This window comes from Aptenodytes patagonicus, chromosome 2, assembly GCF_965638725.1.
Source record: "Aptenodytes patagonicus chromosome 2, bAptPat1.pri.cur, whole genome shotgun sequence".
Lineage (NCBI taxonomy): Eukaryota > Metazoa > Chordata > Aves > Sphenisciformes > Spheniscidae > Aptenodytes > Aptenodytes patagonicus.
Window position 1 is genome coordinate 143546372 of NC_134950.1, and position 22925 is coordinate 143569296.

The window sequence follows — 22925 nt, forward strand, 5'->3', positions numbered from 1 at the left end:
TCTTATAAGGATGTTACTTATCTAAGTATGACGTTCAGTCTGGTGCTTTTCGAAGTCCTACTCTATAGAAATAACTCAGTGTATTTGACCACAATCATCTGGTTACAATTCAGTCCTTCTTGCTTTTAAATAGCGGCAATAGGGCATCTCTATGAAAATAAATGCACACTGATGTAACTGACATTTTCCTTAAGACAACTAACAACATACTGGTTTATATTTGTAAACTCAGTCCATGGAAAGAAGGCTTATTACTGCAGTTAACATGTACTTCATAGTACTTAATAAAAGGCAAAAAAGATTAACTCATTAGTTTCTGTGCTAGACCCAGTTTAAAGTTCTTGTTGCTGCAGCAAAAGATGCTAAATGATGCTGAAGTTTCAGACCAGACATACACTTTGCATACACATAAACGTACCTCTGTCAAATGAAGTTAATAATATAAATTGTTTAAAAAGTCTTCCATATCCTCCAAGAAATAGAATAAATCACAGCATTTCCTCCTTCTTTAGTTTTATTGCTCTGAAAATTACAACAGAAAGTTCCTTACTCTGTTTTATTTTCTTAAACTATTGTGATAACATATATGCAGCCAGAAAGTCCTCTGATATAACGGTGCAGACAAAAAAGGTCAGAGAAATTAAAAGTTCCCATTCTAAACATTATTCTAAAATTGTACTGATTTTTTTTAGCAGTTTCTTAAGGTCAAAAAACTCTAAAGCCTACAAATCTACGTATCTTACCAAGGGTTTTTAACTTGCAGATTTTTATACAATCTCTGAACTACTTCAGAAGTAGCCACAGAAGTTAACTGAAGAAAACAAATGTGTCATCAGTATGTTCAAGAGCTGCTATAAAGGAGCATGCATCTCTACTGACTACATCAGAGCCCCCAAATCTGAAAAACCTAAAAACTTCTGTAACCATCTGCAAGTCACTATCTATTTATCCCTTTATCCAATGGCTTTGACATTTAAGAGGATTTTTATAGCATCTGTCACAATACAGCAAGTACGGGTTGGGCTGTCACAGAAGACTGGAGGGATTAAGTACAAAAGCAAAAAGGAAAATTCACTGATCTGCTGAACAAGTTTCAAAATTCAATAAAGTACTGTAGAGACAGCTAATTTGAAAGCACTTCTGAAAAACTCCATAAAATATTCTGTACTGTTCTTGGTAAGATCAAATACGTATCAAACTCAAGCCTGAACACATTCTCCTGTAATGTCTATACAACAAATACTTCAAAACTAACTCACCTAAATCTTGTTCTATTCCTTCTTTTTTGTTTCTGCAGAAGGTTTTCCAACTATTAAAGGGGGCTTGCTTTCAATTAGCAAGTGACAGGGAAAACAGGGTAGGGGAGTAATAAAGGGATGGAAATCAAGTAAGTCAAATAGCTTAGTTGTACGTACTACATTTTGAAATGAACACTCAGTTAACAAAAACGTAAGCTTTCGCAACAAAAATCCAGACTGCCTACTTATTCCTAAAAGTTCTCACCCACCTAGAACCTGTCCTTTTTCTCTGTGCAACCACAGGCTGTCTGATCCAAGCAAAAATACGTGTTGAACTGGAACAGAAGGTAATTCACCTTGCCTGTTAGTTCTACTTGTATGTCAAAAACCCCCAAGATAAACTGCCTCTGCTGTGAGTTAAGTGGTACCATTTAATCATTTTGGTATTGTACGTCCGCATCCACTCAGATGCTCTCTCGACACTAATATAATGATACTTTTATCATTAGCATCAATGTCAAACTGCTGCACTGTTTATTTATACTGTATTAAGAAACAAGTCCTTTTTCTACTGTATATGATCAGGAAGAGTTTTCAAACTGACTATATAATAAGTTCTAGAAAAATCTCTGCTTGCCATCCATTGATGATGCAAATAAATAGGTTTCTACCAGTCAGAGAATACTAAAACTATTCAAGAGGTTTCACTTGTGTTTCAAGACTTTTCAACATTAAGGAATTATCTCAACTTACGTTTGCATGGCTTTAAAATTACTCTGGACTTGTTTAATGCAATGCAATGCTATATGAACAGTAAAAAGTTGAATTATTTTTTAGTTGTTTATATGTCTTAATGAATTTTCATTGCTAGCCAAGAAAAATATGGAAAAGAAAGTCTTGTGTACATCTGCCCACAAGTAGGCAGTTACATGAGAATCAGGATAACTTCTTGTCTCACTCTCCATTCTGCAGGATGGCTTTTAGAGCTACCTATTTAAGGTAAACTCCCAATTAACCTACTCTGCTTTTCAATTTAGTCACACGATTCACTATAGAGTTAGGCCAAGATAGTAAACAGGAAAAAACTCTCAAACAAGTTGCCTGAAGACACCAGCAGAATACTCTTGAATAACATTTACATCACCTACCACCCAGTGATGCTTCCCCCTTGAACCACACTGATGGTAAATTATGGGGTCTTCATGAGCAGGGGTTTATTTCAATCTTAAGGGGGGGATGAATATTAGCATGCTTTGCTGTCCTGCAGAATGTTCCATGTGCCCCTGAAAAAAAATCATGCTCGCTAAATTGGGGGGGGAGGGGGGGAGGAAATCCTCCCAGTAACATCAAACCCATCGCATCTGTGAAGCCGCCAGTCCAGGGGAGAGTTTAGACTAGTCAAACTAGATCTTTTTAGTGATGTACTGGAAACTCCTCCCGTTCAGCAGTATCATAATGCAACAGGTGAGCACAGCACGCAGATGCAGCAGGTCACAGCTCTGAGCACTGGCCCTGCACAGGAAGGGTTTGCGAGGGTTCCTCTACCATCCCAGCATGTGCCCCATTTCTGTCACAGAAAAGATGGGTAGACTAGAATAAACAGTTGTTAACACCAAAACCCACTTGTGGGCTGCTTGCTGAACTGTCCCTATGGGCTAGTCATTGAAGGCATCTGCACGGGCTGGTCCCAGGGCCATGGTCAGGCATCACTTTGGTGTCCTGACCATACTGCGCTTCCTAGCTCACCCCAGCTCCCTGTGGATCTCTGACCCCCAGGCACGTGCACTACAGTAAATTCAACCACAAAGTCCACCTGCTGCTATAGCGCAGGACTAGCCTTTACTACTGAGTGCTGCCCTAGAAAATCAGACTAAAACATAACTTACCTTCTCTATGTCAAAATATAACGTTTTAACATGAATTTTTAATTTCTTAAAAGAGGAGAACACTGAAAACAAGACCCTACACCAATGGGGGGGGAAGTAATGGGATCATTTGTATTCTACTGTGTTTGTTTCTGAGAAAAATACAACAGATCTCCTCACCTTCACTGAACTGCTTGCTATATATCCACTATAGCAGTGATTTTACAAGTTACAGCTTTGCAAAACAACTTCCTTTGCAGAACCCAGCTTAGTAATGCTTTATTTCATCAGGTGGGTGGAGAATTTCCCTGGGAAAGTTCTGCCACAATTGCTGTCAAAATTATCATACCTATTTGAAATATCTTTAGGATCCTATCTTCCCTCAAAAACGCTGCCTACAAGCAATCTAATCACAAATGAAAACAAACAAAAAGTCCCATTACTCAGGAAAAAGGAAACCTTTGGCAAGTAACTTGGTAACTTGCCAGGGATAGATGCATCACTGTACCAAAAGCTTTTATCAACAAATGGGATATGCTAAATAGTACAAGGGGTCATGAGAACTTCATCTCACACAACAGAATTGAACATCTGAAGATGAAAAAAAAGACAAAGCCAAATAAAAAAAATTCAAAGTGCTCATTCACACTGCAATTAAATCCATTACACACTGTTGCATGCTTTCTGCTAGACTACTAAATTCAAGTGAAGCACTGTTAGGTATCAATCTAGCTAATGCATCCTAAAATTGTAATGCCATGAAAGACTGGAACTAAATCTTTTGGATACCATGGAATTGATTTTCAAAAGAAAAATCTGCACAAACTCATATGCTTAATTTATTCCTACCTATACTTATTACTGTGCATTAAAGTGTGTATTTGTGCAAGTAAGTGCACAAACAATCCATTAAAAACAAGACAATAAAAATTAATAATGATGTATAATGATGTATAATACTGGTTTTCAAGCCCTTGCTAATTGCCATAAAAGTCTTTCCATCACAGTTACACTTCATACTGTCTAGCACATTAACCCTCATTTCAGCCACACATGTAATTTATATGGCTGACTTGTGTCTCAATATAAAATCAGATAAACTAAACTAAAGCATACTAAACATATTGTTGAAATGTAAACACACAGCCAACATCACACCTACATAGTTACATTTATATATAAACAAATTATTAGACAAAACCCAACACAGTCTGATTTTCATTTCTTCGGGACCTATTACTCTCGGATTGAAAACAAGTGATTAGATGTACTGCAAAGCGCAACAATGTGTGTCAGTGATCACATACTTTCAGAGTACTCAGTTAGCACTTGTACTTCACTACCATTTAGTTGTGAATGCTGATTTAAATTATGACTTTCTGACTTTTATCATTGTAATTAGCTTTGCTTGAACACCAGAAACTTTGGGAATTTTCTCAGCTAACATTTTAAAATAACACTGTAAGTCAAATCTTTTCTCCACATCCTCTACACCAAACAGCAAAAATCACAAGGATTTGTGACCAGACAAGGCCCCGAGCAACCTGATCTAAGATGGCTCTGCTCTGAGTAGAGGGCTCCAGAGGTCCCTTCCAGCCAAGGTCTTCCAGGCTACCTCTGCTTTATTACTCTACTCATTAAAAAGCCAAGATTAGTCCAAGTCATATTTTAATGACCATCCCTAAGCAAAAAATATTTAAAATACAAATCTCCGGTCACCGATAAGATCTGACATTATGTTTTGAGGATTACCAGAGTTAAGATTTTTTTTTTCAAATGTTCCAGCTGAATATATCGTACTATAACAAACAGTTCTTTACTCCCCCCAAGGCAAATGTATAAAAACAACTAAGCCAACTACAAATTTCACTAAGACAGACAAGTTCAGATACTCGAGAGATTAGTAATAGAATATTATCATCATTCAATAATCAGCTGATTTATTCAAACTGTATCAGAACACAAGCATTTACTGAATGCATGCTAACATAAGCTAGTTTCCATCCTATTCTTTCATAACACATACAAAACTTCATTGGCAGCTATTTCTCAGAAAAGAAACACAGACTGCATTTAGTATTTTCCTCACTAAATCGAACAGTCATTGAAGCTTTATTTGTACAATATGCAAGCGAAAAGAAGAACAAAACTTCCTTTCCACTTGAAACACAATACACATTATGCAAGAGCACCCAAAAAATATCTGATCAAAATTTACAAGCAATACATCTTAAAGATACCAGTTCACCAAATTAGGCTCAACAACAACAAAGCATAAATTAGAAATGCCCTAATCCACAAACTGGCACTACCCAAAGAGAAACAAAGTGTATTTTCTGTCTCCTGTCTTTGGGGTATTGTGTAAGACCACAGTAGCTCTGGTTTTTCCAGGGAACTGGGGAGTTCCTCTACACCCATCATTACCCAAGCAAGTTTAACCGGGCTTCTTCAGGCTGCTCTTCACCCATACAACACCCTCTTACAGGCGCTGCACACAACGAACTTCACAATGTCATAGTCTCATCTGCTGTGGCCCACAAGAGTTTAAACTTGGCCCGTGACATTTCAGAAGTGGGTCAGTAAAAGGGAATGATGAGAATGTGTGCTTACTTGCCTTATCAATGCAAAGAGCAAGTATGAACGACAGCTGAAAATGTTCTCAAGAGGACACTGAAAGGGCTAGTACCAGCGAACGCTCCCATTGAATTGAAGCAGAAATGAAATTTTAAAGAAACAGTAGTATTCAAATAACATTTTTCAGATCTAGGATGCAGAGTAACAAGACACATGTCTGGCAATCCCTCCTGGCTAGAAAAACAGCAAGGGGTTGGGTTTTTTTTTCTTTCTTTTCCTTCCAGGAATATATTTCCCAGCTATTCAGAGCGGAACATTCACAATTGCTGCTGTACAGACATAGCACCCAGGTTTGACATGCAATTTCATAAAGGCCTAGAGAGTCTCCCCTTATTTTACCAGACCAGCAACAGAATAGCACCAGAGAGTTCAGAACTTGTTTCTTAGAACGGCTCAGATCTGCACACAGGTTCCAGAGATGACAACTCTTGATTTGGGGAAAGTTAGATAAATCTAACGGTTGATGAGAATCTGATAATGCAAGAGAGAAAGAATCCAGAAAAAAAGCAGCACTTGCACTTGACAGCAGAGGAGTCAGAGCTCTGCCTGCAGTAACAAGTTAAAACAGTGCCAGGGAACACTTTGAGAAGGAAGCAGACCTCAACCACCCACCCTGGGAGCCTGGTGCCATGGTCCCTGGCACAGGTTTTGATTAAGGGTAACTAGCTGTCTCCCAAACAACCCCCAGGCCCAGCCGATGAGCTGGCACAGATCGGGGACTGCTCCCAGCAGGCAGTTCGGATGTGGCCACCCTGCTTTGGAGGGTAAGAGTTTAACAGCATGGACATGGGCTGTTCCACTGCCAGCTGCAAAGCAGCCCCAGGCACATCCAATTCAGCAGTACAGACACAGCTTTAGCCTGGCAGTGCTGGGGCCAAACAGTCAAACTAACAGATCCCACCACGCTCTTCAAGAGGTGTATTCCCAAGTCAAATGCTTATTTCACACGCTGCTTAGTTTTGGCTTAGAATCTCCTCTGTGATGTGCAGGTTTTGTATTGGGATAGGTTTTTTTCCAAAACCTTGTCACTCAGCCTGTGAAGACTCCGGGTGGCAGAGTGCACCATCTGAAAGGGACAGGATTTAGCAATACGTTATCAAGCAGAATTAACAAGAGTCTGAAGCAAACAAAGGTTTGCTTCAATGCAAACAGGTAAATGCTTAAGTTCTTCAATTGCAAAATTCAGACTCCTTTCTCCTAACCAAATACTCTGATACATGAATGACTTTACCTTCATACTTCTCTTTTACTAGAGCTGAAAGGAACTTCACCTTTACCTACACGAAGTTCTCCACAATTCCTAGTGACGTAAGCAATAGCGAGAGATTGGTGGGCTCGTTAATCCCTCTGTTTTCCTCCTTACTGTTGTACAGCAATGTCTCAACTTACTTCCAGTTAAAAAAATCCACTATTTTCTTTTTTCTATTTTCCTTGTCTTTCCTTGTGTATCTAGTTTTCTGCCTCATCCATAAGCAATACTTATGAGTAGTTTAGATAAAAGTTACTGTCTAAAACTGTGCTGTATTGAACACAACACAAAAAGTATTTTACTTCCTTAAGCAAGATACAAATTTGTCTTCTATTCGCAAATTTTCAATTCAATTCAGTAAAAAACCCAAAAAATTAGTACTACACTAAGTACTCCTTATATTCTGTTGTACATGTTTATTTTATTAACAGCAGAAATACCTTCCAAGTATCAATGACAATACGGCAACAAAATTCCTCAAGTTTGTTCTCCGTAGAGTATGTTGCAAAAAGTACCCAGTGGTCTTCAAAAAGGCCAGTCACTGCAAAATCAAGCACACTTTCAACAACAACGTTTGAAAGTCCGAGGTATGTCAATTTAGCAAGGTCAAAACGAAACAGCAAGAAAACTATAAAGCATTTAACAAAGCCCCTCCAGACTTCTGCCTCTGCTTCAGCCAACAGTGTTACAAACTGCAGCATGTTGGAAAGCTTATTATTGTGTCCAACATACTTTGTACTAAAAGTACAGCAATTTCAAGATTGTTTTCCTTCTTACTAACCTAAAAGCTCTTCAGACAGACCTCGGTTTCCTTCGGGAACTATTCCATAACCCAGGCAGCAACATCTTGTTACACTTCATTTTGCTCCTTCAAATTTCATTCACTGCCCCTCTACTGGCATCACCACTGAACTGGCCGACTTCCAACCTAAAGGACTTATCAACATTATCAATGATAGACAATTCTGCCACCATGAACTCAGGAAAAAAAGGGAAAATTTTCCAATTTTTTGTGACTGATGCTACCAATTAGGTGGCCATGACTCAACCACATGCCTACAAGAAGCAGCACAACATTGCTACTGTCCATTGAGAAGACAGTCAGGCATATCTGCAATTTCAGAAGAACCCACTGAAATCATCTTATGATTTCAACATGCTTTGCTGCAGGTCAAAACCATTAAACACTCAATGAAGCAGATGGTGCCAAACCCATGAAATACACCATATATGTATAGTGCGTATCTATATATACACGTATACAGAAAAAAAACAATCCTAAAGGGTTGGAAGTAGTTAACGTCTAGAAAATTCAGTTTGTGAAACACCTGTTAATGCTGGATAGTTGATACTAGTCAATGCTACAGAAAACGTCCTTAAGAGAAGCAAGTTTGTTGTAATGTCAAATGAAGTCAGAAAAACTTTTTCCTGAAAATGATGCGAATAAAACAAAATGCAGAATATAAAATTTCCTAGGAAAAGCTGATGAATATAAAAGCAAGGTCCAGAACCCTGAACAATTCCGTATTACCCTTTACAAAAACAGGTTATTGGTAAAGTAATTATTAAACAAATGCTGATAAATATGTTTTCAAGCTAGACACACACAAAATATCACTCTATGATCATGAGTGTGTTCAACTTCAAAAAGTTAATGGTGACATTCCTCTTTTGACCAATTCATTAGGTAAATCCTATTTTAGGATGCGAGTTTCAATACACAGCAAACCTCTACTGCTTGATGAACACATCACTCAGAATAGTTCAGAAATACTATTTCCATGTTTCCCCATTTCTTACAAAACAGCTTAGTATCTATTTATCTGGAATCAGACAACAGACACTCAAGAGAAGAACCTGTAGTTGTCAATGCTTCCACCTTAATCTTTCCATTTTAATTTTTTTGCTATTCTCCACTGGACTAAAATATTTTGAAGCACCCCTTTATATTTTTCCATTCAGAATAAGTTGAATATAAATGACCACAGAAATTAATCTTTACCACTGGAAAAACATACACTTACAATAATTAAAACATACTAGTTTTGAAACAACTCAGACACGGAAAGTTAAATTTTAAAAAACAAAGCAAAACAAAACTTTTTCATCTTACAATTACGGGCTTTCCAGAAAATCAAGAGCTATCAATGTCATAAAACAAGCAGCAAGGACCGGACAGCAGCAAACAGGCAAGGGCCGTATCTAAACTGACACATCCGATCCTGCAGGTTCTCAGGCTGCCTTTCTAGCAAAACCCAAACTATAGAACCCAAACTACAATTTAAAGGAGCCCTTTCCCAGGAAACATCAGGAATGCAATGATACTGGCACAGATGGCTTTTTCCACAGTTAAGTCTCCAGGGTTCAAATGGCATCCCCAGACCATCACAGGTTTCCCACCCACAACAAGAAAGTGGTCCACGTTATTTTTAAAGCGGGGGGGTGGGAGGAAATATATATGGTTAACAGATCTTCTATAACCAGGGACATAAACCTAAACCCTTTAGAACAACACACACAGGTGGATGTGTGTGAAAAATCAACAACTCGTTAGCCATACCGGGAAGCCTTCCATTACTGGCAGACTGGATCCATACAGATGGAAGGTGTCGGGGCTGGAGCATCCATCACCTCGGACCAGGCTCTGCTGGTCCAACCGTATTTACCAATTATCAAAAGAGTCTTCTACTGCAGACGTCTACAGAGGCCAAGACAGGCCTTACCCACATCCAAAACATCAGCTGTTAAAAAGATGGTTGTTTAAAGTTTGGAGATAGCAAGATGTTATTCATCTTGGGGGTTGGTCTCTTCTCCGAAGTAACAAGTGATAGGACGAGAGGAAATGGCCTCAAGTTGCGCCAGGGGAGGTTTAGATTGGATGTAAGGAAAAATTTCTTTACTGAAAGAGTGGTGAAACATTGGAACAGGCTGCCCAGGGAAGTGGTGGAGTCCCCATCCCTAGAGGTATTTAAAAGACAAGTAGATGAGGCACTTAGGGACATGGTTTAGTGGGCATGATGGTGTTGGGTCGACGGTTGGACTCGATGATCTTAGAGGTCTTTTCCAACCTCAATGATTCTATGGTTCTATGATTTCCCAAGACATCTAATCACAGGATGTCTTTCCAAAATTTAGAAAAGACAAACAACAGAATATTCTTGTCCAGGATTCCCTTGTCTATTTTCACTGCACGGCTTCTTAGTTCTTTCTTGGCAGATGCGCTTACAACTTGGCCAGCTGTTTTTCAATATGCCCAAAGGTTTTATAAGGACTTATCCTATTGCAAGTCATTGAGACTTTGGCTTCTAAATCATCCTCCTCATTACACCTTTTCATCAATCCCGATACAGACATTGTTCCACCACCCAAAATCCTTCCATAATGAAGATTCCTGAGTCCTAAAAGATTTCTGGGTCATCCTCCATTCAACTAAAATACTGCTCTACACAAAACTCTGAAGAACAAAGGCATCTTACTCTATGTACTGCCTTTTTTCCAGCCCTGGAGTTTAATGCATCAGCAGGAAACAAAACTTTAAACAGCTCCATTGTAAAAGATAAATATTTAATTGTTTATAGCATAGGTTGTTCTTATGAAGGAAAACAAAGACAATCCCAAGCAAACTGCCATCAATGTTTCTAAAAACAAAGGTCTACCACAACTGTTCTCCTCTATCTGGTCAAGTTTGGGAAACTAGTCTGCTGCTGAGGAGTGGCATCTGCTGGCAGATAGACACTCCACAAAAATCAGATTCACCAATAAAATAAAGAAAGCAAAAACAGGAAAATCAGAGTTTACATTATTCACAAAGCAACTTGCTTCTTGACTGATAGGATGATGATGTTTTTCTTAACAATGTAACTCCTTTCAGTTCTAGTGATGGTACTGAGTTGCCCATGAACCAGAACAACATTGCTAGCGCTGCCTATGAAATTTCTTTTCGCCCGTCAATCAGCGGCAGAACTAGTGAAAAAACCCCACAGCTATACAAGACCTCATCTTTGTAAACCACTAAGGACATAATACACATTTGTTATTTAATTAAAACTCTTCACATCACGGATCTCTTAAATAAATTCTTACAATGACTCACTGTAATGGATGTTAAAAAGCTCGCTAGCATGCTTCACTGAGAACAATCAACTGAATTTAAAAATTTAAATGGCCCAGAAAACAACTGAATATTGTGATTTGCTGTACACCTTAAAATTAATTCTAAGCATTAAATCAAATTTAAACTACTGTAAATGAAGTACATACACAGAAAGAGTTATTTCAACATAAACCAGAATATCCTTAATTTTAGAGCAACCTGCTTGTACCACAGCCTAAAGCTGATCTATGCTTTCCACAAGGTGCTATTCTTATAAGCTATAGATCCTGTAACTGTGGCACACTACAGCTTTTTGGCCTAAAATATGATGGTGGATGACTGACACATGCCATATTTGTTTTGGAAGGGACAGAAAAAAGAGAAAGAGATTCAGTTTAAATGTTTCAGCCATGTCCAGGAATGAAAGTAGGAACAAATATGTTTTTATATTTTCATTTTTAAAGAAAACTTCCTACTCTTAACAGCACTGTGCAATACCAACATAGTTTGCAACAGCATCTAAAATGTGGGATTATTAACAATAAAGTTTTTCTTTTGGTGAAAAAAATATGCATATTGGGCTATTACTATACACTTCCAAAAACAGAATCACTTTAAAACGCAATAGATCCCTTCTGAAATAAATAAAATAAATAAAATAAAATACAATTTTTAAAAAAGAGAGTTTTGTGTCTACATACCAAGGATCCATCTCCTCCGGGCATACTCTACTGGGGACCACCGTGGCTGATCAGAATTTTGTAATGACTCTTCTCAGCTGCCAGGTTAGTCGGATGAAACCAGACCAAAAAGCTACTGTGATAATTACCTCCCTTCCGGATACCATAGTAGCAAGCAAAGGTGTGCTTTTATGTCACGTATGTCATAATATATGACATCTGACATCAGATCTGCAGCTAAAGAACCAGCTGGTTATCCAACTACCGTTATCCAATGTTGATCTGAAACATCAACGATCATCCAATTGTTAGACTTCTAGAAATTAAGGGAGGCTGCTGTTGGTAAACACAAGCCATGCTCACAGAAAGACTCAGTCCTGGCGTCCTCATCGCCCCACTGGGGACCTGGTCACAGCACTTCCCAACTCCCTTTCAGCCCCATGACATTAGAAGCCTACAGGTGGAAACCAGGGAGCTGCTGTGCACGTCTCAGCTCAGAGTCCAAGACGCGGCCTAGGCACGATCACTGATGGAGGTACTAAGGGTATTCCATTGGGCCAAGAACACTTGCTGGAAAATTTACATTAGTGATCTAGATTACCAGATGAGAACTTGGAAAGAAAGACTGCAATGGGGAAAAATAAAGAACAAAATACTATACAGTATGTCAAAAATATACATCTATTAAGAAGCACAGGAAGAACAAAGTATTTAAGCTGATAAATGTGCCAGAGAAAAGCCTGAAGAGGAACAAACGAAGCAAACCTATCATGTTGGACCGTCTAATCACAAGACTATGAGAAAAAGACTTTGAAGAACTCCAAGAACTTTCCAACTGCAGGAACAAAGGGACTTTCACCATGCCAATATCTGTTGAAAAATGTAGTTATACACTGGCAGTCTATAAAGTTCCTAGAATGTGATTAGGACATCTTTTTAATTTTTTTAATATCGTGGAGGTTATTGCAGGGTGTTTATCTTAGGCTGGTTCTCCATCGCAGGTTTGACTCATCTACAAATCCAATTGTGAAAAGCAATCTGAGTAAAAATCATCACAAAATGAGAGATTATCACTCTAAGAAAGGAAGCGTGAAAGAGGAATATATGAGATCTCTTTGCAGAGAGATCAGATATATCTCTCCAATAGAGAAAAACAAAAATGGGCTTCAGAAAAGCAAACTTCAGCACCATTGGGGAACCAGAAGTGCCAGGGCAACCCTTTCAGGGATAACAGAGTGTTGTAGGCGTCCTTTTCCCTGCTAGGGTATCAAAGGGTAGCCATCCTAAACACTGCAAACTACTGGGGTAGCTGCTGTGTTTTGCTACTGGGGTAGCAAACTACCCCAATGCAAATAAAAACCAGAAAGCACATTATAAAAACATGATGGCTAAACCAGGTGGAAACCACAGTAAAGTTTTTGAATTAAAAAGCCTTCTCAAAATCTGCAGCAGTATATTACCAAATCTCAATATGTATTTTAATAAATAATTTAACAAGAATTGAATCTGTGAAAATTCTAGTTTGTATTAGAAAATTCAATATCCTACTTGTCTCTAGTACAGGAACAAGCCTTCTCAATTTAAGTATTTGCTGCCATCATGTGTGCACTTCAAAGACTGCAATCTTTTGAAGGATACTTTCATTTATCAAGTCAAAAATCAGCTATCAGACTACACGTGAGAGCATCACAGACTTCAGTTAGAAGGTGATGAAGTTTCAAAGATTGCTAATGTAATATGAATTCTTCCCTCAGTACAGATTGCATATACATCAAACAGCATACAAACTCAATTCAATTACAAAGACCACATGCTTCTGCTATGCAATCGTAAAAAACAAGAAACTGATTATGAGCTAAATGGTATTTGGTGGTCCACAGAAAATAAACCAATTGCTCTGGTTCATTCTATGCAGGTATCAATACTACCAAGACAATTCAATACCTTCAGTCACGACATCTCCAAAGAAGCAACAGTGATGGGGACTTAAGTTCAAAGCCTTCCACCAGGCCTCTTCTGGCTCAGATTCAGAAAAAGAAGAAAAAAGAAAAGGAAAAAGGAAAAAGGAAAAAGGAAAAAGGAAAAAGGAAAAAGGAAAAAGGAAAAAGGAAAAAGGAAAAAGGAAAAAGGAAAAAGGAAAAAGGAAAAAGGAAAAAGGAAAAAGGAAAAAGGAAAAAGGAAAAAGGAAGGAAAGTTGCAGTGACCTAGTGATCTGTTCACTTCCTCTAAATTATGGAATAGAATAGCTCAGGAAGAAGAAAAAAATAGTATAAAATAGCATAAAACTAGTGTATCAATTTTACATCATTCAGGAATTCCCATGGAGCAAGGGACTATGCATCTACATTATAAGGATCAGTTGCTAGCCAGTCTTGAAAGATGGGTGCAAGATCAATTTAGAAGGTATTCTACAGATTTAGGTAGTTATTGCAGGGGTAAAAAAAAGTGCATCATGCTCTCTTTCGCCTCAGTCTGCTCTGTCTCTCACTAATATCCCTGAAACAAAAAAAAAAAGGAGCACATTAACAGGAGTCAACCTCCCCACATATCACTAAGCCTAAAAACCAACACTCAGTAACTCTACTTCTAGTATTTAACTTACTTTTAGTGTAATGAACATTTCATTAGAAATCTCTCATTAACATTACTTCTGGAAATGACCTTTAAAAACCTATAAATTCAACCATTTTATCAGACACTATGATTAAATATGTTTTCCAAATCATATCCTTCAAAAAATGCAGTTTGAAATTAGCAGCTTTGAGACACAGAAATAAAAATATTTCTGCAGAATTTTTCTGCTCAATGTATTCCCAGGAGTGAGCTGCATAAACAGCAGGTTATCAATTAGAAGATGTATGGTTCTAGACACAGTCAGCTTCAGCGTTAAAACAGCCAAAGCTCTTGGCATTACGAAAGACAGCTAAAACAACATGAAGACTGATAAAGATGCTACTAAATACAAGATTATGAAGTCAAAATCTGAGGTTCAGCTTCTTGCAAAAAACATATTTGATTAACTGACTTTACTATTAGTGAACTGTATAAAAAAGCCTTCATCCCTTAATGGGTCCAAACACATCAGCGTGTCCTAAATACAGCTCTATATTCAGATGCGATACACACATCCGGGGCTTTAAAAATCCTCCAATTTGTATATCACTACTTGTGCAGATACCTCACATTATGCTGAAAGAAGAAAAACAAACATTTCCAAAACAATTATTCAGATGTGCTCCAGATTCCATTTTAACTCACAGAAAATACCAATTTTGTGTCTACACAGGACAAAAAAGCACATCTATACAGTATGCGCAATTACAGCACTCATAATATTATTGCAGTAATTACAAAATATGGTACTTGACAGCACTTGTGGAAAGTTGGCAGTGTTTATAGTGTTGATAGTGGAAATGCACTGAAAACATAGTAAAACCTACTATGCTTACAAAACACTACAGGCTGACAATATTCACACAAGTACCAAACAAATGCTGGAAGGAAGGTGTCAATAAAATACATACAAACAGAAATCCTTATAAATTTGCAGTTCCAATTCATATGCAGTTTGTCTGACCCACTACATTGTCTTAAAATACCACAAAGTTCAAAAGATGTGTGGATTAGTTACCTCGATATTATCTTCGTCTGAAAACCTAACCTGGTAAGGTTCTCTAAATTCTACTGTAAAATACTTTAAACAATAAAAATAGACAGTGCTGGAACATCAAGATGCGGGCAAAGCAATCAGAATACCCATCTCTTCCTCTTTCCTTTTTTATTTTTTTTAAGTCTAAGAGGAAACAAGATATCTAACAAGACTCATACTTGCACACATACAACTTAAAGACAACTTTTTAAGACATCGATTTTCTTTCTGTAACCTGTAACGAGTTAAACTTTTTGAAATGGCTGTCAAGGAACACTGAAAAAGCAGAATCGGGCTAATTTGCAGCAAATAAGACAAACTGTTAGATTCAAAGAGTACTCAGAGATCTGAATGCACACCGCCAAAATAACGGATTCCTGATCATTACAGCTCTAACTTGGAGGCCCTGAGAATTATGTGCTATTATGTATATAATTTATACATAATAAAGGCTTTCGATTTCCTAAGTTTCAAACACGTACACAAGTACTACGGTATGTTAGCTAGCATGGTTATGTGTATGCTGTGTCTCATATGGCTTGGACAGAATTTTATACCACCACTAGATGGAAACCTGAATTACCTTTTAAACTGACAATTCTGTAAATGCTCCACTGCTGGTTCTGCTTCTACTGTGTGTGACCATTCCTGTTTTCTTATTTAGAGATCTAATCACACACTGGCTGTCACAAACCTGTACTCATTAGGAAAGTATCCATGAGCAGGCATACACTAAACTTCTACAGCGTCTTCAAATCTGACAGCATTAACATAAATATGCCCTGCTCGTTTCCCAAGCCAGTGCTACTCAATGCAAGGAATAAACTGTTATGGATATTAGAGATTTACCCCACTTCTACAGCAATTTAAACTTCTCAATCTCAGTTATAAGTAATAAAAATTGCTGTAGTCTGCCAACAAATTTCAGTTGGTAATGCCACACTTCAAGTATCAAGGGCATGTTACATATTTTACAAATACATGCAATGATCAAATCATCTGAAATTTATAAACCTATTAGCACACCACATATTTATACAAAGTTTCATCACGTCAGTGGAATTTATCCTGCAGTGTATTATTATAACCTGAGGTGACTGGCACACACAAGTGACTGACATTACTGTCTGATGTGACCCCAACGACTCAGATACTATTTCCTGCTGTGTCAAAACAGTTGTAAATAAACACTTCAACTAGCAGACAGGCACAGTTATCAGGACAGCCATCTGACTACCTACATGCAATCGTAGATATGATAATATAGAGATAATTGGCATAGTAACACAACAGAAGCATTGGGAGTACTGATGCCACAGCTTATGAAATTTCAAATTTGGAAAATACAGTAAAGATCTAAAACAAAATCTCACATTTGCCTTTAAGTCTTATTTGCCATCAACCCCAGACCACACCATTTTTGAAATAGGGAAAAAAAAAAAAGCAGTGTATTTACACATAACGAAGTTGAACAAAAGAAGTTAATCAAATGCTATCCCATACCAATACGTACACAGAAAAAAAACCCAAGAAATCACTGGCCTTAGCAGCAGGCAGATGAATCTGAAAGAGAACGACGCTGCTCTCCAGATGAGAAGTACCGAATGCCCCTTCCCATGACAGGCGCGCACCACGCACAAGCCAGTGGGTATCCACCAGGTTACCCCAAGTCTCTCCGCACGAGAAAGCTCCCAGACCACCTGGATTCTCCGTGATAGAGGAGCAGACACCAGCTCCTGCTTCTAAACCCAAATTTGAAGGAGCACTGAAAGGATGCAAGTGATGCCATAATACGAAAAGGATGTTATTACCGTGAAACTTTGCTATAGGGATCCATTGCCTTTATTTTTTTGGTCAAAGGGACAATTGCACATGAATGCTGGTTCAAGAAACTCATCAAATCATGGGTACACCAAGGCAAAATTGCCATCTTACACAGGTAGACTTCAAATCTTACAGCAAAGCAGGCCACCAGGAACACCAGGTCAGAGCAGCAGGCTGATTTCCTGCGGCTGGTCATACCTGAATCCCACATGCTCTTCAATTTATCAGCCACAACTCCGCGGCTCTCAGAAAAGTGCAAAATTCTTTCCTTTTGAGAAATATCAGAGAAAATAGAGGAAATTGTCTCCAATTTAGTTCTTACAAATTAATACCCAGTGAACACCCTAAGTGGGGGCTAAATACATAAGCCTCAGTAGGAATTTACTCTTAATAAGAAGGTTTTCATCCAGATAGCCATAAAAATCACTAAAGGCAAATTCCAATGTATCCTGTAATGTTACAATGAAATACTACTCTTAAATCCTATTTCACAACTTTAATAAAAGTCATAAAATGGCAAAAACCTTAAAGTCATATCTCACTTCCAAAAAATGTATTTCTTGTCAAGCAAAGAAAAGATCACTTATATAATGTACTTCACTGAAACTGAGAGCAGAATACAGAAAGTCAGCAGCAGTTTTAGACTTATGCAGCCCATATATATTTGCTGAAAGACAGTACAAAGGGCAACCCACACGTCACATTCCCATCCCAGTCTGACTCCAGTACTGGCCACAGCTTCCTCTTCCACCAGTCCAACTTCTTTGGCTATTTACTCTTCAAATTCTCATTTCAACATCTCAACGTATTTTTGAGTGCCAGAAGCTTAAAAATAAATCAAGAAGGGGGGGTTAGATCATACCAGCCCAAAGAAATAAGCAGCAAAAAAATTCTGTAAGTGTATCCACTCACGAGCAGAAAAAGATGTATCAGGACAACTGTGTCCTGGGAAATATCATGAGATCATCCCACAATCATGCCAGCAAACTAAACACTGAAAGTGACATGGGCAATTGAAAACAAATTTGATGAATGACAGTTACTTGTATCATATCAAATATCATACTGATTAAAAAAATTAGCCATTCTTGAGAGGCTACGTGACCAGGTTCCCCAGAGAGATACAGTTCCACCTTAATTTTACCAATATAACGCCTAGATTTGTTATCAGGGATGAAAAAATGTCCCCTTTCTTCTGAGTATACAACAGCAGATGTCAGCTCCCAAATCAGTCTCAGTTCATTTGAAAGCTTATAAAAAGGCTTTCAGAGTCAAGAGTGGCCAAAGCATTTCAAAGGCAATTTATTCAATCTATTAGATGTGAGAAAATGTCATGTAATTCTGCAGAATTATTCCACTCATCTCAAGATAGTCCAGACCTTCCCATCTACAGGGTCAGGCTTCTTAAACAAGCTAAGTATGAAATGGTCATTTTCAAAATTAAAAGAAGAATTAACTTAAATGATGTAAAACAAATGATTACTGAAATTACTTAGCTGAATATTCTACATTATATCGTTTGTAACCTGGAATAAAGTAATCAATATTATCTTAATATTACCTATTCTTAAGTAAGCATTCTCATCAGCTGCCATATGATTTAGAAGACTGTTGAAACGATTCACTTATATCTGTCAACATTAATTCAATACCATTCCAAGGTAATAATCACTATCAATCTAATTATATCAGCCGTCTCCTGTAAATGAGTGCCAATTATTTTAATTAAAATATTAAATATTTAGAAAATAGAAAGGAACATATATTAATAATTTATACACTTAATTTGAATCTACCTGAACAACCATAATTCCTGAACAACAAAGCTTGCTTTCTCTGTATCCCCCTTTAAGCGGGTTTCAAGACGCAAACCATTGACCCAACATCAATGATAGGAAAAACGCAAAATTTACATTGTTCTACTTTTATGTAAATGTGTAAGTACTTGCAGACTATTTCTACCAGTCTTATTCACTTAAGAACTCTTCCAAGAATATTCAAAGGATAGTTTCCCTATTTTGTAAACACAAACAGGTCAGTTTAGGTTTCCCATAAAATTACATCAGCCGACCACGTGGTTGGGTTCTAACACTAAATCCCTCAACTCCTGTGCATAGCAAACAAGGGGATGCCTTCTCATCTCCTTTACGCAAAAACAATACGAATCATTCACATACTAAGACAATACCATTTGGGAACCTTTTTACCTCTTTTTTACCCCATTTCTTTCTAAAGTTAATCTTAGAAATCTCCCTTTAATGTTCCACCTGTGCTTTTCTGGACTGTAAGGATATTCAAAATGCCTGTACTCGTTTGAGAATTAGGCTGAGTATTCAGGTCCTGCACTGAGATTTGGGTTCTTCCCAAAAGCCACGGAACAGAACCTAATATTAAAGAACTACGGCAATATTAAGCTATGGTTGCTTGAATGCCCTGTAAAATTAAGATTCCTGTAACAGTTCTTTTTAAAGCTTTTAACAGTAAAATCCTACAGGTTTTTCCACCACGTTTCACAAGAAATAAAGGGAATTTGCTCAGCTTGTCTTCTTTGATAAACAATCAATGTGCCCAGTTCCCTTGAATCAGCATGATTTAAATACCAAGGGGAAAAAAAAATAGTTTGGCACAACCATAATGCGATTAAAATGCCAGGCCTGTTAACTAAACAATTAGCAAATACGAATCAAATCGGAGGACAAGAAAGCATACCACAAACACAGAATATGAACTGGTATATTCAAGCACACACAGAAGGTCTGACTACCCAAAAAAAGCCTGAAGGGTTTTAACAAAAGTCAAGTAGTTTCATGTTAAAGTAAGTTGTCTTTGGAAATTTTCATTCAAAAAGGATATGGGGTGGCTTATTAAGATTACACTTCATATTGAAGTCCTTATTCAAAGTCAAGAAACACCGATGCAATCATCATATCCATAATCTTTACCCTCTAGTGAATATACATTAAGATATACTATTTTAATATAAAATTATGAATACTATTTTTCTGTAATATGAGACATTATGCCACTCTGTACCAGACACCCTACATGCAACAGAAGACGTAAGGAAAGAACTTTTCCAGATGGAAGTTGAATATTGACAACACTGAAGTGCATACAGTAAGGTGCACGTGTACCTTAACGAACAAGCAAATTGGGAAGAAAAGTGCTTGATGTGCAACATGCCAAAATACTGTTAACAGAGCTGTAACTTTGCATTTTTCCCAAAAAAATGGCTAAAACTTAACAGGGAATATAAACATCATTTTGTATTAGTGTTGCAGTGATTTGTTTTGGGGTTTTTTTGTTTGGTTTGTTTTTGTTTTTTAATAAAAATAGATATGGAAGCAAGAAGTACAGTTACAGTTCATGTATGTGAAGTAGCACATCACAGCTTCACGCATTGCTAACTGTGCGATTCATACGCCCGTCAAGAACTGGACGCTTCACAAGTACGCTGGTGTGTTCTGCAAGAACCGTTCTAAAGCCTCCAGCCTATTTCTGATTAAGAGTGCCCTGCTGCCCAGGAAGGGTGCAAAGAGGACTCCAACGTGAATTAGACCATCTTTCTTTGTTACCTAATCCTGGTCGTGTACAGTCCACCTTCCTCAGTTATCTAGTTCAAGTCTTTAAGGGGCTGGGAACCACAGCATAGCGTAAGATGCAGAGTGAGTCCCACAGGCCAAAAATGTGAAAGCCTGATTTAAATTCCACCCTTGAGATTATTATTTGGGGGAGAAAAAAATCCCAGAACAAAACAAAAATTAAAGATGAGAAGAGCCACATTAACTATGTGCTAGTACCTCCCACCATCTTGTTAGAAGACAGACATATTTGCAAAGTTCTTTATATACACACACACTCAAAACAGTTATTAAATTAGTTTCCTTTCCTTGAACATATCATAGCTAATAGCACTAAATGTCAGGTTTCAAAATTCGACTTCTGTTCCTTGTAGTCTAATTTCTTTTCCCAGTTTTCCCTATAATCTACTTTTAAAACATTTTAAAACTGAGAAACATCTTCACAATTTGTTTACTTCACAGAAATGGCTAAAGATATTTCAATGTAAACATTTTCTTCCTTTTCTAAAAATATTTTAAGGAAGATTTTAGCTCTGAAAATAGTAACCCGTAACTTGTCTTTTTAGCTCATGTTAAAAGTGGAAGCAGCGACACAGAAACATTTTGGCAATATCAAGTAAACGGCAATTGAGAATTACAATAGCATCACACATTTGACAGATAGATACAAATTTTCCCGATTTCAGGACCTATCAGTTAGCAAGAGGCAATTAAAATACACCTATTCCTTTCCTCTGAAGAGAATATCAGGCAGTGTTCTCCCTGCTGGTTCCTGATGCCCGGGCGCAAGCGTAATGGAGCTGCTTTACCCCCACGATTTCAGCTACAGCGGGTAGAAGGGATGGGTCAGGTCTCCCCCCATTGCCCTTCTGTTGGTAAACCGGGAGGCACTGGATGCTACCTACACTAACCAGCTTCCAGAGCAGAGCAGAATACAATTTTCTTCCACAGAAATGAAAACAGTTTTGAGTTTCAAAAATACTACCAAACCAGTAGTTCAACGAGCATGAAAATTAATGGGAAGCTTCTCTATAGATCTGCTCTTGCAGTTGTTTTCATGCTTTACTTGAAGTTTTTCCTCTGTGAAGTGTCTATAACATTTGCCTGCCGTGGATTTTTTGGGGCCTATTAATATACTAGCAACTGCTGGGGTTCAGGCACGTGGGGAAAGCACCTCAAGAGTCTCCCTCCTCTGCTGCTCGTGAAACTTGTTACATCCTAATCACTTGGGAGCGATCTGCTTTTCTGTCGTTGGTGAAACCAGCCACTAAGCTCAGGGGGAGAGGCGGGGGATGTAAAGCAGAGAAGCAATGTTCACATAAGGCTTGTTTCCTTAGGAAACACTCTGAAAAAATGTCACTCAAAAATGAAATACAAGTTCATGGGGAAGCTATTTACACCTATGTATTTAGCTAATTATAATTACACAATTAGCTATGTATGTAGTTATATAAATACACATTTATATAATGTATTATTATAAATTATACAGATAATTTTGTGTATATATTTTTATACATGTATATATAGCTAATTACATAATTGTTGTCATTCTGTTATATATGCTTGTGAGTGCATAGGTATAATCACACATGGATGAGGCAAGGAAGTAAGAACCCTAAAAGATAACCTGCCCAGCGATGCAGAATTACAAGGCATTTTGTAACTCTGTAACGAGTTCGCCCTTCAGGGGAGGGTGCCAGAGGAAGACACTCTAAGCAGCGAAACCAGCAATCAACACCTCAGTGGCAATTAGCAGAGAAGGAGCTAACAGGCATTTTCTATCTCCCTTTCCACGACACATATCCTTAAACAACGTGAAGCCCAGCGAGCTGCTGCTGCGACAGGTAACAGCAGGGCTGGCAGAGACGGCGAGCGAGGGTCCGGCCGCCGGCTAAAGGGCAGCTCGCGAGAGGCCGGTCCCGCTTACCGGGGCGGGCGCCTGGGCTTTGCCCGGGCCTCCCCTGCGCACCGGCGGGCCCCGCCGCTCCCGGCCAGGGGAGGCAGGCGGCGGCTGCGCGGCGCCCGCCGGCAGCGAGGCCCAGGCTCGGAGCCAGCCGACGGGCCCGCGGCTCGGGAGGCGGCCTCCCGTCAGACCCCCGCGGGGCGGCG

The 22925-nt window shown here is 38.3% G+C and overlaps 1 protein-coding gene across 1 annotated transcript in view; it reads right to left on the bottom strand.

Moving 5' to 3' along the window:
- The window catches only part of SDHAF3 (succinate dehydrogenase complex assembly factor 3), a 35887-nt gene that overhangs the window by 12774 nt on the left and 188 nt on the right, over positions 1-22925 (bottom strand). The gene's annotated exons all lie outside the window — the stretch shown is intronic.